The 16,211-nt window shown below is 38.0% G+C and overlaps 1 long non-coding RNA gene across 2 annotated transcripts in view; it reads right to left on the bottom strand.

Annotated features, from left to right (window-relative positions):
- Nucleotides 1-16,211, bottom strand: part of LOC116877600 — a 146,931-nt gene that overhangs the window by 106,119 nt on the left and 24,601 nt on the right. Inside the window, exon 1 of one of the 2 annotated variants that reach the window (XR_004384672.1) lies at nucleotides 469-517. The exons of the other annotated variant lie outside the window; for it this stretch is intronic. This is a non-coding gene — a long non-coding RNA (uncharacterized LOC116877600). Of the gene's footprint in view, nucleotides 1-468; nucleotides 518-16,211 lie in introns of those variants that run through there. 2 annotated transcript variants of the gene reach the window in all.

Raw genomic sequence — 16,211 nt, 5'->3', positions numbered from 1 at the left:
ATACTCCTTTCCACTCAGGTTCTCTGGTCACAGGCTCCCTTAAATTGAAATAACTGCTTTAGTGATTGTCTCTAGTTTTCCCCCTTGCTCTCCCTGGACTATATTATTAATTCTATGCTATGCTAGGGACTGTTTATGTTGAAGGATTTCCTGAGGACTGTTGTGAGCATTGCCCATGAGGAATCTCCCCTTTTTTTTTTCTCTTGCTGTATTTCTGTAATTTATAATTTTAACCTATAAGTTAACTCAATGGAGATATTATTGAAAAGGCTACTTGTGATATAGTATACTATGGATTACCATAGCTAATCCAAGTCATCATAATCTTTACCAATGATTATTGGCTCTTGTGAATAAGTGAACAAATGTTCTATGTATACAATTATTTTGATGTTAAAGACCACGTGTATTAGAGAAAGACAAAATTAAGATTCTGTAGTTCCCTTTAAGACTCCAAAGTAGGGGCACCTGGGTGGCTCAGTGGGTTAAAGCCGCTGCCTTCGGCTCAGGTCATGATCCCAGGGTCCTGGGATCGAGCCCCGCATCGGGCTCTCTGCACAGCGGGGAGCCTGCTTCCCTTCCTCTCTCTGCCTGACTCTCTGCCTACTTGTGATCTATGTCTGTCAAATAAATAAATCTTTAAAAAAAAAAAAAACAAAAAACAAAAAAACAAAATAAGACTCCAAAGTATCTTCCTTATAGTCAGACCTATGTACATATTTAATTGTACTGATTGTAGTTTCTATATAGCCTTGGATTTGCTGATATATAGATGTGATTATACATGAATATATGTATCTAGACTTGGGCATGCATAGACATAAAAATAAAATTACAAATCTTGTGATAATATAAACAATTATAAGTAGAATTTAATGTAACGTGTCTTTTAAAATTAGACCTAAAGAGCATTAGAAGGATTTATTAAAAAGACAACTGGATTAGGCATTAAACGTTATTTCTAGTGCCCCACCCTCAACTTTATCACAAATTGGGTAACTCATTTAGCGTTTCTTTTTTTTTAAAGATTTTATTTATTCATTCGACAGACAGAGATCACAAGTAGGCAGGCAGAGAGAAAGGGGGAAGCAGGCTCCCTGCTGAGCAGAGAGCCCCATGCAGGGCTTGATCCCAGGACCCTGGGATCATGACCTGAGCCGAAGGCAGAGGCTTTAACCCACTGAGCCACCCAGGTGCCCCTCATTTAGTGTTTCTGAGCCCTAGTTTCCTTATTTGTAATTGAAAATACAAAAATAATTATAGATACCTGACCCTTTATATCATAATAGGGCACCTTGTGCTGGGAAAACAGAGGCAGAATGGCCAACACATGTGTTTTATTTACTGAATTTCACAGATTAAGAATAGGACTTCCACTTCCAGCAGCAATAGTAGACAAGACACTCTGCTGAAAACCAATTAGATCCTAAATACAACATTTTGATTTGTTGCTGGGCTCCCTGAAGTGGATAAAATAATCCCCAAGTCCAGTCCTCCTGTCCCCAACTCCCTAAATAAAGGAACAAGCTGAGTCAACACTGGAGCTTAGAGCAGTGAGCTGACAAATGTTCTGAGCAAGAAGCAGAGGAGAGAACTGTGTCATACTGGGAAAATGCCAGAAGGATACTATAAATTGCAATTTAGATACAGAACCTGGAGTTGACAGCAGGGAAGGGGAACTGAACCTTAGATTCTGCATTAAGCCAGGACTCCCAAAGAGAGCTAATGTGACCCCAGATTGGTAGCCTCCCAACTCCTAAGAGAAACCAAACCAAATATCTATAGGAAAGCATCCTACGGTATATCCCATGAGATTCCCATAATTTATAATCAGGCAACTATTGTTCACAGTCAAAGACCACTAGGCACACAAGGAGGTAAGCCATCTATGTTAGAGCTGTCAGATATAGACTAGCTGCTTACAAAGTACTTAAAGAAATACAGAATCAGGGACGCCTGGGTGGCTCAGTTGGTTGGACGACTGCCTTCAGCTCAGGTCATGATCCTGGAGTCCCAGGATCGAGTCCCGCATTGGGCTCCCGGCTCCGCAGGGAGTCTGCTTCTCTCTCTGACCTTCTCCTCACTCATGCTCTCTCTCACGGTCTCTCTCTCAAATAAATAAATAAATAAAAATCTTTAAAAAAAAAAAAAAAAAAGAAATACAGAATCAAAAGAATAAGAAAACAACAGAAAACTTTAAAGAATGATCAGGCAGTTCTGAAAAATAACTAAATGGAACATCTAAATATAAAATATGTAAATGTTAAAGAAAAAGCAAAACATGTTAAAAAGCAGCTTAGCCACAGCTGAAAAAGCATTAATGAACTCAAACATAGAAATGAATAAATTAACCAGAACACAATCCAGAAAGAAAAAGGACTGGGAAATATAAGAATAATTTATTTATTGAGGATGAAATGAGAAAGGCTAACATATGTCAAATCAAAGCCGCAGAAGGCAAGAATAAAGCTAGTCAAGGACTAATAATCGGCGAGAAACTTCCAGAAATGTTATATACTATTAATCTATAATTTCAGAAAGCACAGTATTCCAAGTAGGATAAATAAAATCAATGCCTAGATATTATGAAGTGACTTTAGAGCAGCAAGGACAAAAGTTTTGTTTTGTTTTGTTTTGTTTTGTTTTGTTTTTAAGGACAAAAGTTCTTAAAGGAGCTGGAGAGGAAAGACATCACAAAAAGATGATCATTTCATGGACAGCAAAATGCTCAGCAGTGAAAACAGAAAACAGAAAACAGAAGGCAATGGAATATTATTTGTTGCTGAAGGAATTATGAACTATTCACTGTTTCAGAGTGAAATAAAGACACAACTAAACAAAAACAGAGTTTGTCATTAATAGACTCATACTAAAGGAAATTTGAATCTAAAGTTGACCTCATTAGAAAGATAGTATTCTCTGGTGATAATTCGATTAATACAGAAGTCAATAGCAAAAAGGTACCTTTAAAGTTCTCACATCTTTGAAAAGAGATTATTCATTTATCAATTAAGAAATCATCATGAAGTTTAAATATTTAAAGCTAAATTGTAATGAAAATATAACCCATCAGAACTAATATTTTTAAAGGAAATTTGTCAGCCTAATTAGAAAAGAAAGTATGAAAATGAACTAAGTCCCCATCTTAATAATTTAGAAAAGAACAAGAGAAGAAATCCAAAGTAAATAAAAGGAAAGAAGGAAAATAAGAATTCCATGAAACTGAAAACTACAACAGAAAGGCAGACATGAAAGTCAGCTTTTTGAAAAGAGTTAAAAAATAGACAATCTTGGGAACCTGGGTGGCTCAGTCAGCTGAGTGTCTGCCTTCAGCTCAGGACATGATCCTAGAGTCCCAGGATCAAGCCCCATGTCAGGCTCCCTGCTCAGTGGGGAGTCTGCTTCTCCCTCTGCCCCTTACCCCACTCATGCTCTCTCTCTCAAATAAAGAAATAAAACCTTAAAAAAACAAAAACAAAAAAATACCAGAATCTTTTGGCAAGATTGAGGAAAAAAAGAGAGCACAAATAATACAAAGACTAAAAAAGGAATGTAAATATAAGAACAGCACAGATTAAGAAGAAAAGAGCATGAGTAATAAATTTGTCGATACATTTGAAAACCTAGATGAAATGACATAATTCTGAGGAAAATATAACTTACCAAAACTGACTTATGAATTAAAAAACTTGAGTAGTTCTAAAGCTAATAGAGCAATGGAATCCATTGTATAGAGTCTTCCTACCAGCAGAGACTAGGCTCATGTAATTTTATAGGTGAAATTACCTAGCATCCATGTTAATTTCTGCCTTTGGGCTCAGTGGGGAGTCTGCCTGGGATTCTCTCCCTCCATTCCCCACTGCCTCTCTCATCTGCTGCCCTCTCTCTCTTTCTAATAAATAAGTAAATAAAATCTTTAAAAAAAATAATTAAGACTATGATTTTGGCAGACTGTTGGAAAGATTGACAAATGGAAAGAAACAGAATGGAATAAAGAATAGACCCAGACATCTATAGATACTCGATATACAGTAGAGGTGGGATTGCAGATCCCTGGTGGTAAGACAGGGTATAAAGGATCAGGGGAGAAGGGAATTGGGAGTAACTGCTGTTAGGTATAAAGTTTCTTTTGGGACATGATAAGAATAATCTAACATTAGAAGAAGGCGATGGTCACACAACTCTGTAAATATGCTGAAAGCTATTGAACTATGTACTTTAAGAGGTGAACTTTATGGCATGTAAATTATATACCAATAATGCTATTAAAAAGAGAGCACTGGGGATGCCTGGGTGGCTCAGTGGGTTAAAGCCTCTGCCTTCGGCTCAGGTCATGTTCCCAGGGTCCTGGGATCGAGCCCCGCATCGGGCTCTCTGCTCGGCAGGGAGCCTGCTTCCTCCTCTCTCTCTCTCTCTCTCTCTGCCTGCCTCTCTGCCTACTTGTGATCTCTAGCTGTCAAATAAATAAATAAATAAATCTAAAAAAAAAAGTGAGCACTGTATAGTAACACAAAACAACAGGATGAATCTTTAAAAACATTAGCTTGAATGAAAGAGACTTCCAAAAGATTATAGATACTATGTCATTTTTATATAACTCAAAAATGAGCAAAATGATATAATATATTACTTATGGATACATACAGACATGATAAAAAGCATCTGAAATATGGCAAAGGAAGGATAAATGTACTTGAGAGTTGCTCCCTCAGGGGAAAGTGAGGGAAATAGAAGGGGAAGAGCCCATGGTAGATGCAACAGTCTTGGTGACCCTTTCAGTTCCTGAATGATTATTTTAAAGTTTTTATTTTGATTATGTATGTTGTACATATTTTATATTTGACCTTTTGAATGTACCAAATATTATATTTACAAGATAATAAGAGAAAAATACCTTTTAAATTATTTTTTATACCCAAGTCATCTTAAAAGAACTTTAAGAAATGTTTGTTTCTACCCCTGACCCTCAAAATATCTTAAATGAATTTTAGGACATTAACCCAGTTGTTTTATGTTTAGAAATATTTCTCCTAAACAAAACTAATAAAATAGAAATGCACATACCAACAAAAAGTAAAGGAGGAAACTCAATTGACCCCAGACTCCCCCACATTGCTCTCAAAACCAAAGACAGGGCAGCAATGTCTACAGAGTTCTGAGGGAAAGAATGTGTGACTTGAAAATTTTCAACTCAATTAAATTACTCTGCTAGGATAAATGAAAAGATAGATAGTAAGCATGAAAGAATGTAAAGAAATCAAAATCCACGAAATTTTCTTGGTATAAAAAAGAGGTTAATTAAAAACTTCTGTATGATGGGGCACCTGGGTGGTGTAGTCATTCAAGCAACCGACTCTTGGTTTTGGTTCAGGTCAATCTCAGGGTCCTGAGATCAAGCCACACATCAGGTTCTATGCTCAGCATGGAGCTTACTTGAGACACTCTCTCCCTCTCCCTTGGCCCCTCCCCCACTTAAAATAGATAATTCTTTTTTTTAAAAACTGCTCTATGACAAAAATGGAAGCAACCAAGTAGATGAATCAAAGTAAAGAGCACTGAAATGGAGAAGCTATGGCATGAATAGTTCTGGTATTGAGCACTAAATCATTTAAAATAGCATCAAGACTAAACACTATTTGAATTATGGTTTCAGAACAGGAGATAAATGTTATAAACCCAAGCACCGGAAGGAATAGTACAAAAAAAAAAAAAAAAAAGGAGTTAGATGCGGAAGGAAAGTAAAATGTGTGTTTTCTCAAATTTCATAAGGACGTCAATAATACCATGCAAAACTGAAACAGTTTTTTTTTAAGATTTTATTTATTTGACAGACAGAGATCACAAATAGGCAGAGAGGCAGGCAGAGAGAGAGGAGGAAGCAGGCTCCCCACAGAGCAGAGAACCCGATGTGGGGCTCGATCCCAGAACCCTGGGATCATGACCTGAGCCGAAGGCAGAGGCCTTAACCCACTGAGCCACCCAGGTGCCCCAACATAGTTTTTTAAATATATTGACTCTACCTCAATCTTTGTCACTGAGGTTACTATTGACATTTGGGGTAGGCATGTCGTTGATATCAGGACTGTCCTGTGCAATGTAAGATGTTTGGCATCTTTAGAGCCCAGATTCCAGAATGCCAAGATCGCCTCAACTATTACGATCACTAAAAACATGTCCATGCATTTCTAAATGCACCTCAGGACTTGGCCATGCCTTGGATTAAGAAGCACTATTCTAATATCTTAAAGTTTTTCAGAGAATATTTTTCTCTTAAATTTAGAGCTATGTCAGAGAATTAAAATCTCTTGATTTTTAATTTATAAAATATAATTTTTTTATTTATAAAATTAGAAAAGGGATCTTTTACCTAATAATTCGTTCAATTTCATATTGGTATCCCCTTCTTCTAGTAAGTTAAAGTAAAAATAAATTTAGTACAGAATAAGCCCTCTTATCCAATGCAACCATTTGTAAGTTAACAAAAACTACTTGTTAAAACAAGGAATGTGAAAAAATATACATACTTTGCATATTTCACTTTTGGTGCTGTGGTAAAATACGGATAACAAAACTTATCATTTTAGTCGTTTTTAAGTGTACAGTCCTATGACATTAATATGTTCACATTGTTGTACAGCTATCACCACGTTCCATCTCTAGAACTTTTTCATCTTCACTAACTGCATATTTTAACATAAACCACATATATGGTCATTTGCCAATCTTTTGATTTGGGGCCAAGATCTTTTCTTTGAAAGTGGTCCCCTGATTGGAATTCCCCCGGCCATCTTTTTTGCATGAACTATACTAATAATGTACTCTCCAGGATTTCCGGTCTCAATTTAAAAAAAAAAAGAAACAAGAGCTGAAAGACACTTGGGAAAGAATCTGCAGAATCCCCCTAGATTCCCCTCCACAAATCCCAACATTTTACCATTGTGATGCTCATACCTAATCCAAATCTCTTACATCTCTTCAGTCTTCCTAACACACTTGATCCAGTCTTTATGGAAATAACAATTCATTCTTTTTTGCATTGGTATTGTGTCAGGTGGTTGTTTCTTTAAGATTTTATTTGTTTATTTGACAAAGAGAGAGAGAGAAGGCAAGAGAGGGAACACAAGCAGGGGAAGTAGGGAAGGGAGAAGCAGGCTCCCCACTGAGCTGCCCCACCCCATGCAGGGCTCGATCCCAGGACCCCTAGGATCATGACCTGAGCCAAAGGCAGATGCTTAAGGACTGAGCCATCCAGGCACCATGGGATTGTATAAGTTTTTAAAAAACCTGTTATTTAAAGTTTTATTTATGTAAGTAATCTTTACACCCAAAATGGGGCTTGAACTGATGCCCCAAGATTGAGAGTACATGCTCCTTTGACTGAGCCAGCTGGGTGCCAGAAGTTACATGATTTTAAAAGTTTTAAATTCAAACACAAACTTGTGGAAAGTATTCAACTAAACAGATGGGGGCAGAAGTTAGGGCTTCTAGTAAGCTGTCTGCTTACTTTGAGCACTTTAAATGAAGGGGATATGAAATGATCTGGCAAGTTGGACATATTAAATTTAAAATATTATGTATCCTTGTGATGGTTAATTTTGTGTATCAATTTGACTGGACCATAGGGTACCGGGATGTTTGGTCAAATTCTTCTGAGTGTGTCCCTAGTGAGGGTATTTCTGGATGAAATTAATATTTGAATGCATAGACTGAATAAAGCAGATTGCCCTCCCTAACATGGGTGGTTCTCATCCAATCAATTGAAGACATGAATAGATTAAAAAGACTGAGAAAAGGGAAACTCCTCTTGCCTGACTGCTTTGAACTGAGACATCAGTTTTTTCCAGTCTTTAAACTTGAACTGAAAGATCAACTCTTTTTGGGTTTCCGACCTGCCAGCTTTCAGACCAAAACTATACATTGTCACCCGTGGGCTAAAAACCCACAGGGAGTATCATTCTCAATAGGAAGAAATTGAGAGCTTTACCCCTAAGGTCAGGAACTAGAGATAGATGTCCACTTTCACCACTGTTACTCAACATTTGACTGGAAATCCTAGTTTCAGTTATGAGACAAGAAGAAGAAATAAAAGCTTGTTGATGGCAGATCTTGGGAATTCTCAGTTTCCATAACCACATCAGTTAATTCTTAATAATAAGTCTCTTTCTTCTTCTATACATATATAGTATATATACACACATCCTATTGGTTCTGCCCCTCTGGAGAATCCTAACTAATACCTGACAACCAAATGCAGTGTGGATCTTGGAAAAGAATGAGGGCATTAGTGGAAAAATTGGTGAATTCAATAAAGTCTTGGATTTAGTTAATAGCAATACACTAATGTTGGTTTCTTTGCTGTGCTCAATGTACCATGATAACATAAGATTTAATAGTAGAGGAAACTAGACGAGGGGTTTATGAGAATACTTTGTACTGTCTTTGCAATATTTCTGTAAATTTAAAATTATTCCAAAATAAAAACTTTCTAAAAAAATCATGTACCATATTAACACCCTTTCTGAAACCATTTCTAACTACCTACCTTCTGTTTGTATTTATGCATTGTGTTCATCAAATGTTAGTCATCTGTACTTTGGGAAATTATTTGCTTCTTTCTTTGTAACTTTCTGTATTGCTTGGGTTTTTAAAAACAATAATGGGCAAACATATTATTTGACTAAAACAATAAAGTCATTCTTTAAAACATTTTAGTCTGTTTAAAAAGGTGACTTTTAGAAATCATCCATGTCCTAAAAGCACAGTGATGTTTCAGTTAGTGTTAGTTTTTAGTAATATGGTTTCATCTATAACCCTCTCCTAGTGGATACAATGATAATTTTAAGATGAGGCTCCAAGATTAATACTATGCCCACAGAACTAGGAAGATGACCAGATGTCAGTATAAGAATATGTTGTTTCTTGGCACACCTGCGTGGCTCAGTTGGTTAAGCAGCTGCCTTCGGCTCAGGTCATGATCCCAGCGTTCTGGGATCGAGTCCCACATCAGGCTCCTTGCTCGGTGGGGAGCCTGCTTCTCCTGCTGCCACTCTGCCTGCCTGTGCTCACTCTCTCTCTCTCTCTCTCTCTGGCAAACATAAAAAAAAAAAAAAAAAAAAAAAAAAAAAGAAGAATGGTTTAAAAAAAAAAAAAAGAATATGTTGTTTCTGACCCATATATAGCTTAATAGGTCATGTCTCTAATGAGTTACCTTTGCTTTTTGCCAACTCTAAGCATCCTAAGGAAAGGATAGACTTTTGTTTGCAGTTCTGTGGTTCTGTTCAGAGGAACAGTGAGAATAAAGAATCATCAGGGGCCGCATCACCAAATCAAAGTAGAGGTTGCCATTGAGTAATTGGAGGGGTTAAAAGCAAATTCCTAAATGTTCTAGTACAAATAAAACTGCCTCATGCTCACTTTCTCTGTCCCCTTATTTCTCCTTTTTTTTCTGTTCTCTTCATCCTGTCTCTCATTCCTGTGACCTAGCCTCTCCCTTTTGATTTTGCCCATGAGGTACACACTGCAGATTCTCAAGAGACACATTTCTTTTTTCTTTTTTCACTTCAAGACCCTGAATTCTCAGTAGACAAGGAGAGACTCTTCTTCGTTTCCATGTCCCCATCATCTAAGCATCGTCCTCACCCATCAATCACGGTGAGGGCTGTTCAAAGAATGACTTTGAGGCAGGAGGTGATAGAGAGGTTTACGAGCTTAGCCACCTCTGCTAACTGAACCTCTAAGGTTTTGCTAACTGAACCTCTGAGGTTTTCTGGCTCTATCTGCTCACCAAAATTCCGTCTCTCTCCTTCCCTATTTCCCTTCCTCAGCTCCCTTCTCCTTGTAATATAGCTAGAGGCAAATTGCCTTTATTCCATACCTTCTGCATATGCAAACTCTAAGGTCATCTCATCTTTGCGTGAGGCCAGTCTTTCATTTAATTTATGTTTCTAGAAAGTATTAATCCCTACAAAGGTTTTCAAACTATCAGACATCAGAATCACTTGGGGAGCCCTTGTTAAAAACAGTCTGCAGGACCACATGCCAAAAGGTTCTCATTCAGTAAATCTGGGGTAGGACTAGGGGATTTGCATTTCTAAATTCCTAGGTGATGCCAGTAATGCTTAGTCCAGAAACCATATTTTGAGAGTCACTGGTCTATATATGACAGAAGTACTAGCTAGTTGTCTAATCCGCTCTGCCAGGGAGAAAAACGAGACAGAGGCATTCATTGTCTAGAACTTCAGCATGATATAAAAATAACAGGAACAAAATGCATGTTTTGTTTTAAACCCAAGGTATAAAGGGTTTGTGTTTTTTTTTTTTCTTATAATCGTCTTTCTTTAATTCAAATCATTCCATAGACTATATAAGTTAAAACTGCTAACGTGGAGAGAAGACTATTGATATTTCTATCAGAGTATATAAAAAGGTTAATTATGGTGTGCACATCTTAAAGATCTCCTTGCCGTGTGAGCCATCTCCAGAAATACTTGCCATAGAACTGAAATAGAAATGATTATATGAGTAAATTATCACCCACACTCCTTGCATGCATCATTTCATACTGCAAGCCTTTTCTCTTTTCAAGGAATAATGGTTTTACATTTTACTTTGTGATGGCACTCTAATTGCTAAATATAATAGGGGCATTATGCTACCAAGTTAAAAGATTCCAAGTGAAAAGATAAGTCAAATATAGTAATCTCATCCAGCCAATGATTCTTTAAAGTATGCTCCTTTTCTCCCCCGGTTATCTCCCAATTCTGAACTGTCGCACAATGATTTAAACTGAATACATGGAGGGGGAAAAAAAGCTCAAAGGGATCCTAGAATTCTCTAGCTCAGGTGCCTGCAACTATGACCCACTGGCCAAATCTGGCTCACTACCTGTTTTTGTAAATTAAAAACTTATTGGAGAACAGGCATGGCTGTGTCTCTACATGCTTTTATATGGCTACTTTCACACTACAATCACAGAGTTGAGTAGTTGCAACACAGACCATGTGGCCGAAAACCAAAAATATTTACCTTCTCTTCCTTTACCAAAAACATTTGCTGACCCTGCTCCAGTCCAACCTACTCATTTGGCAGGTGAAAAAATTTATCCTGAGAGAGAGAGAAAGAGAGGTAGCTCAGGGTTACACACTCAAACAGAAACAGGATTGCAGAATGCCAGACATGGCCCTCAGTGGCTCCTATAAGAGCTTTGGCTCCCGTAAGAGTCAAAGATGTCCTTCATGATGAGTAGAGAAGGGGACATTGGGGTAAGCTTGCATCTCATTACAATTTTCAAAGAGCCCTCCATATGACAAACCCAAAAAGAACACTGTGACATAAGTGTGCTTTGATGTTAGTCCAAAATGTATAAATGGCATGATTTTTTTTCATCCATGTACAAAACACATTAGCAGTCTAACATTCAGGGGCTGTTTTTAATAATGAAAAGTCCTTTCTCATTGATGGGAGAATCATTAGGATCATCTTGCCTTTCAGAAAATACAGTAATATTCTGTCATGTAATATTCTACACAGTGTCCAGAACTTACAGGAGAATGTGCCTGATCATGGGAATTATTTTCTCAAGTAATTAAGTTCACCAAGTTGGCAAAAGCATATCAGTGTATGTGTTTGTGTGTGTTTGTGTCCCTACGTGTTTTTTACATTATTTACACATTTATGTCTAAAACAAAATGATGTGTTGATGCTTGGTCTCTGTGCTCTCCAATCTCTCTTATTTGTATGTTAAGGAAAATATATTTGTCTGTTTTGTAAATGAATCCAAAGTCTATGGTTTCAGGTAAGTGCACAGAGCTGTATAATGAACTGAAGTGTTTTCAGGAAAAGGATGATTATTTTCTTTGTTCATTCATCAGTGTTTTACTACGTATCTCCTCTGTGCCAGGAACCCAGAGTGCTGACTCTGGTACAGAGTAGAGGCTCTTACTGTCTGATGGTGTAGGTCATCATCTAGAGGCACGTGGTACACTGTGTCTGCAAGTTCTATATGAAGAGACCACTGCATGAGACATTCGAGCAGAGCCCTGAAGGATAAGGAGAGTCCTACCTTGAAGATACGCACATTCCAGGGAAATGAAAACTCAATTTTAGTGTTATTACCTCTCTTGGGAGACTTTCTTAACCCCTCAGTCTTATGTACATACCCCTATTCCGTGTTCCTATAGTATACATCTATCCTAGGACTTTGCTCTCTGTCTGGCCTTTATTAGGTATTCAGTAAATGAATGAATGAAAAGTGAATGAATCGATGAGTGAGTTAATGAACATATGTTAAGGCAGAAGTGTGACTCACTCTGGGCTGTTTCTGGAACTGCTTATGTGGCTAGAACATGAAGCCTACTGGGAAGAATGCTGGAGCAGTAAGTCAGGGTAAGGTTACAGAGCACCTTATGTACCACCCTAGGACTATATATTTCAACAACTTCTTGTTGGCACCTATTATGTACCAATACTATATTAGGTTCTAGAGGTACAAGATATGGCCCTTGCCCCTGTGGAGCTTACTGGTTTACTGAAGCAATATCAATCATGGATACCCATGGGCCCTGGATACAGACTACCTTGGTTCCAGTTTTAACTTATCCACTAACTATGTGGCTTTAATTTCTCAGTGCTTCCATTTCCTTTACTGTAAAACTAGAGTAGTAATTGAACCTACATCTTAATTGTTGTAATAATTAAAATGAGATAATATAGGGACGCCTGGGTGGCTCAGTGAGTTAAACGTCTGTCTTCCACTCAAGTCGTGATCCCAGGGTCCTGGAATTGAGCCCCACATCAGGCTCCCTGCTCAGTGGGAAGTCTACTTCTCCCCCACTCTCTGCTCTTCCCCCTGCTCATGCCCCCTCTCTTACTTCCCCCCCCCTCTCTCTCTCAAATAAATAAAATAAAATAAATTAAAGGATATATATAAAACTATCTGGCACACAGGAATTACTCAGTAAGTATCAGGCACTCTTACTATTGGGAAAACCAGACATTGAACAAAGAATATGAAGTGTGTTGGAGAGCTACAGTAGGTGAGGCCCACAGTGTAATGAGAATGTAGTGGTGGTTGATGGTATGGGCCATGAGGGGAGCTGACATGATCTGGAGACTCAGGGAAGGCCTGTCTAAGGAAAGAGTAGATGGAAAGATGTCCCAGGATGAGGACCTCCTTGTGAAAGGGAAGAGACCATTGTGAGAGTGAAGTAAGAAGAATGCTAGTCTGGCTACAACTTATAGATTGGAAGAAGTAGGGAGAGAAGAGTGGCTGGAACTGATGCCACAGAGGCAGGCAGAGGCCAGTTTATGGAGGGTCTAATGAGTCATGGTAAGACTGGGGCTTTGTCCCAAGTTAGTGGGAACTACTGAAAGGATTAAGCATAGGAGTGACAAAACCAGAATTGTTTTTAAAAGGTGAAGAAGGGCAGGTATTCAAGAGAACAAGGGAATTGACTTAATTGCTGATTGAGGAAAGGTCTAAGAGGTCTCCCAGATCTCTGGATGGATAGTGTATCATTTACTCAGACAGGAACAGGAGAGGAAGAGAAGACTTTCAAGGTCAAAGAGGAGAGCAATTGAGGTTGTGGTACTAGCATTAACGGAGATGGAACTCAGAATATAAGGGAACACAAGAACCTGGGCATGGATAAGATTGCTAAGGAAAGTAGATAAAGTAAGAAGACAATCAAGATGGAACTCTGGGAGAAAAATCCAGAGGAGACGGAGCAGGAGTGTTCAACGTTTTTGGCAAAAACTAGGAGAAGCTGATATCACAGCAACCGAGGAAGGAGAAAAGAAAAGAAAAAGGCAGATAAAGTTAACATTATCAAATGCTGTTTCATTTCTTTAAAATAAGAACTGAAAATGGTCAACTGCATTTGGCAATTAGGATATCTCTGAACGGGACCATCATAAAACTCTCCTGAACTCTGAATATGCTGATTTTTGGAGATCTTACCCCCTATTATGGCAAATATTAAAATGTCCCAAATTCCACATTAAATGTATCATAAATGAATTTAGGTATACAGTGTTTTTCCTTATGAAATTACCACAGATTAAAATTTTCTAGTTTTCTTTTTTTGTATTTAAGCCAATCAATTCTTCCTGTAGATCTCCAGCACTTTGTAGATTCTTAACAACCAAAAGACCTAAGCTCCTAATAATGGTGACCACATACAGGGTAGGCTATGGTGGGTGATGCAGTGAAGGCCAGAAGTATGAACTTCTCTTTAACAAGGATAACTGGAAAGAACAGAAAGAGAGGGAGAGAAGCAAAGAAGAGCATTAAGTCCAGGGAGGGTATGATTTATTTAAGTTAAGGGCTTTTCACACAGTTTGGAAGAAAAAAGTAACAAAACAAATAAAAAATTTTTAAAGGTTAATAATGCAGGAGATAGTAAGAATATTTCATCAAAATGCTCCTTCAAGGGACAGCATATAGGAAGCAATCCAGAATATAAGCAGGATTCACCTTCTTAAAAATCCCTCTTTCTGAGTCCAGATGGAAGGAGAGAAGGACAGCTGGGTGGATAGATATTCACAGCCTATAGCTATTATTAATAATGAAATGTATAAATCCAGACTATCAAATATCTCTAATACTACCTCTCAGTGTTGTTCTTCTAAAGATCAGCAAATGTAGGAGTGGCATGGGAAGTTTAAGATGGTTAACAATTCTGTTTCATAAATAATCCCAAAGTGCCATGATGTAGAGTGCTGGATAGATGTCTGTGGGGGTTTGGCTCTTGTTCTTTTATGAGCCAAGAAGAGGCAAGTACAGTCTGCAAGAAAAATGCCCACCTGTGTCAAGCAAATTGATTTGTCCAAGGCACCATCTGATAAATTAGTTGATGTACACTGAGAAAGCAGGAGGTATATGGAAAGTGCATTAACTCTTTGGGCCACTGGGGCAACATTAGTAAACCATTGCTACAGTCCTAAATGGTTCCCTTAATGGCCCCAAAGAGTCTCAGCTGTTCCCAGGTGGTCATTTGTCCTCTGAGACTTGGAGTGATTACAAATGCTTTTCAGGAGCCAGGTCAGTGGCCCAATTCCCAGGTAAGGAAACTGGATTTTATTCTAGGCTACTTGACCAGTTACTGACAGAGCTTAGATTAGGTATTAGTCAGCTAAAGTGGTTAGCTAATAATTAGCACTGCTGCTCTGATACCAGCAGGTATTCTAGTGACCATCAACATAGTAAATATTTGTCATTCAAAATGTAATTGTTCACAGTGAAATACTCCACATTCACTCCCATGGGGTAGGCAAGTGGTTCCAATCAGATGGAGGTGAACAGTCTTTTGCAAAAATGTTTATTTTAGTTATGGCTTTTTGTCACCAAATGATTGTCCGCTGTCAAACTCAAGCTAATAAAAGAGGTGGAAATTTTTCAAACTAGATATTGGTGGTTGCCCTCAAGTTTTGTAAGTTTGTTCATCAATCAGGCTCATGAATTGAATAAATCAGATTATCTTCGGAGGTGTTGCTCAAGGAGTCACAAATGTGTCAGAGGTGAAAGAGCCTTTGAAATCCTCGACTCAAGGGTGCTTATTTTTTTACAGATGGAAAAAAAAAAAAAAATGGCCTCAGTTGGCCCAGCCAGGCTTTTGCCTTAAGCTCCTGAAGTGAGAAAGCCCAGTTACCTGAAGGCAACAGAGAAAGGAAGCCACTGGACTTCAAGTCCAGAGGCCACTTCGAGAGTGGTGGAGATAGAGAGCATTGCACATGGTCATTAGTAGAACCTGGGTTTGTTATTTAAAAAAAAAAAAAAAAAAAAAAAGCCACCAATTCTTTGCAAAACATACATTCAGTTACTTCTCCCCCTTTAAAGGAAATTATGATGTATGTAGAAAATAGAAAAGCAAGAAAGTTGACAAAAGAAAAGCATGTAAAATTTTTTGAATCAAGAAAGCTCCATTCCAGGATGTATCTACCTCTACACCTCAAAGCTTACTTGTATGGCCAAAGGCTTCTAGAAATTTCATGGCCAGATGCCCACTTGTGAAAGGGCAATTGAATCTTTTTTTTTGATGATGCTTCCTAGTATATTATGAATGAGCTATTATAAAGCTTACATAGAATAGCAGTGGTCTGTGTAATTTTTACCTAAAATGGTAGTTTTTTGGTCAGGAGACCATGAATAAGGGCAGCTCAGGATTCTGGGATTGCATAGAATAGAACATTAGTTTTGTTTTGTCTTGTCTTTG

This window comes from Lontra canadensis, unplaced genomic scaffold (assembly GCF_010015895.1).
Source record: "Lontra canadensis isolate GAN:19392208 unplaced genomic scaffold, GSC_riverotter_1.0 scaffold2, whole genome shotgun sequence".
NCBI lineage: Eukaryota > Metazoa > Chordata > Mammalia > Carnivora > Mustelidae > Lontra > Lontra canadensis.
This window is presented reverse-complemented; position numbering and strand designations above follow the sequence as displayed.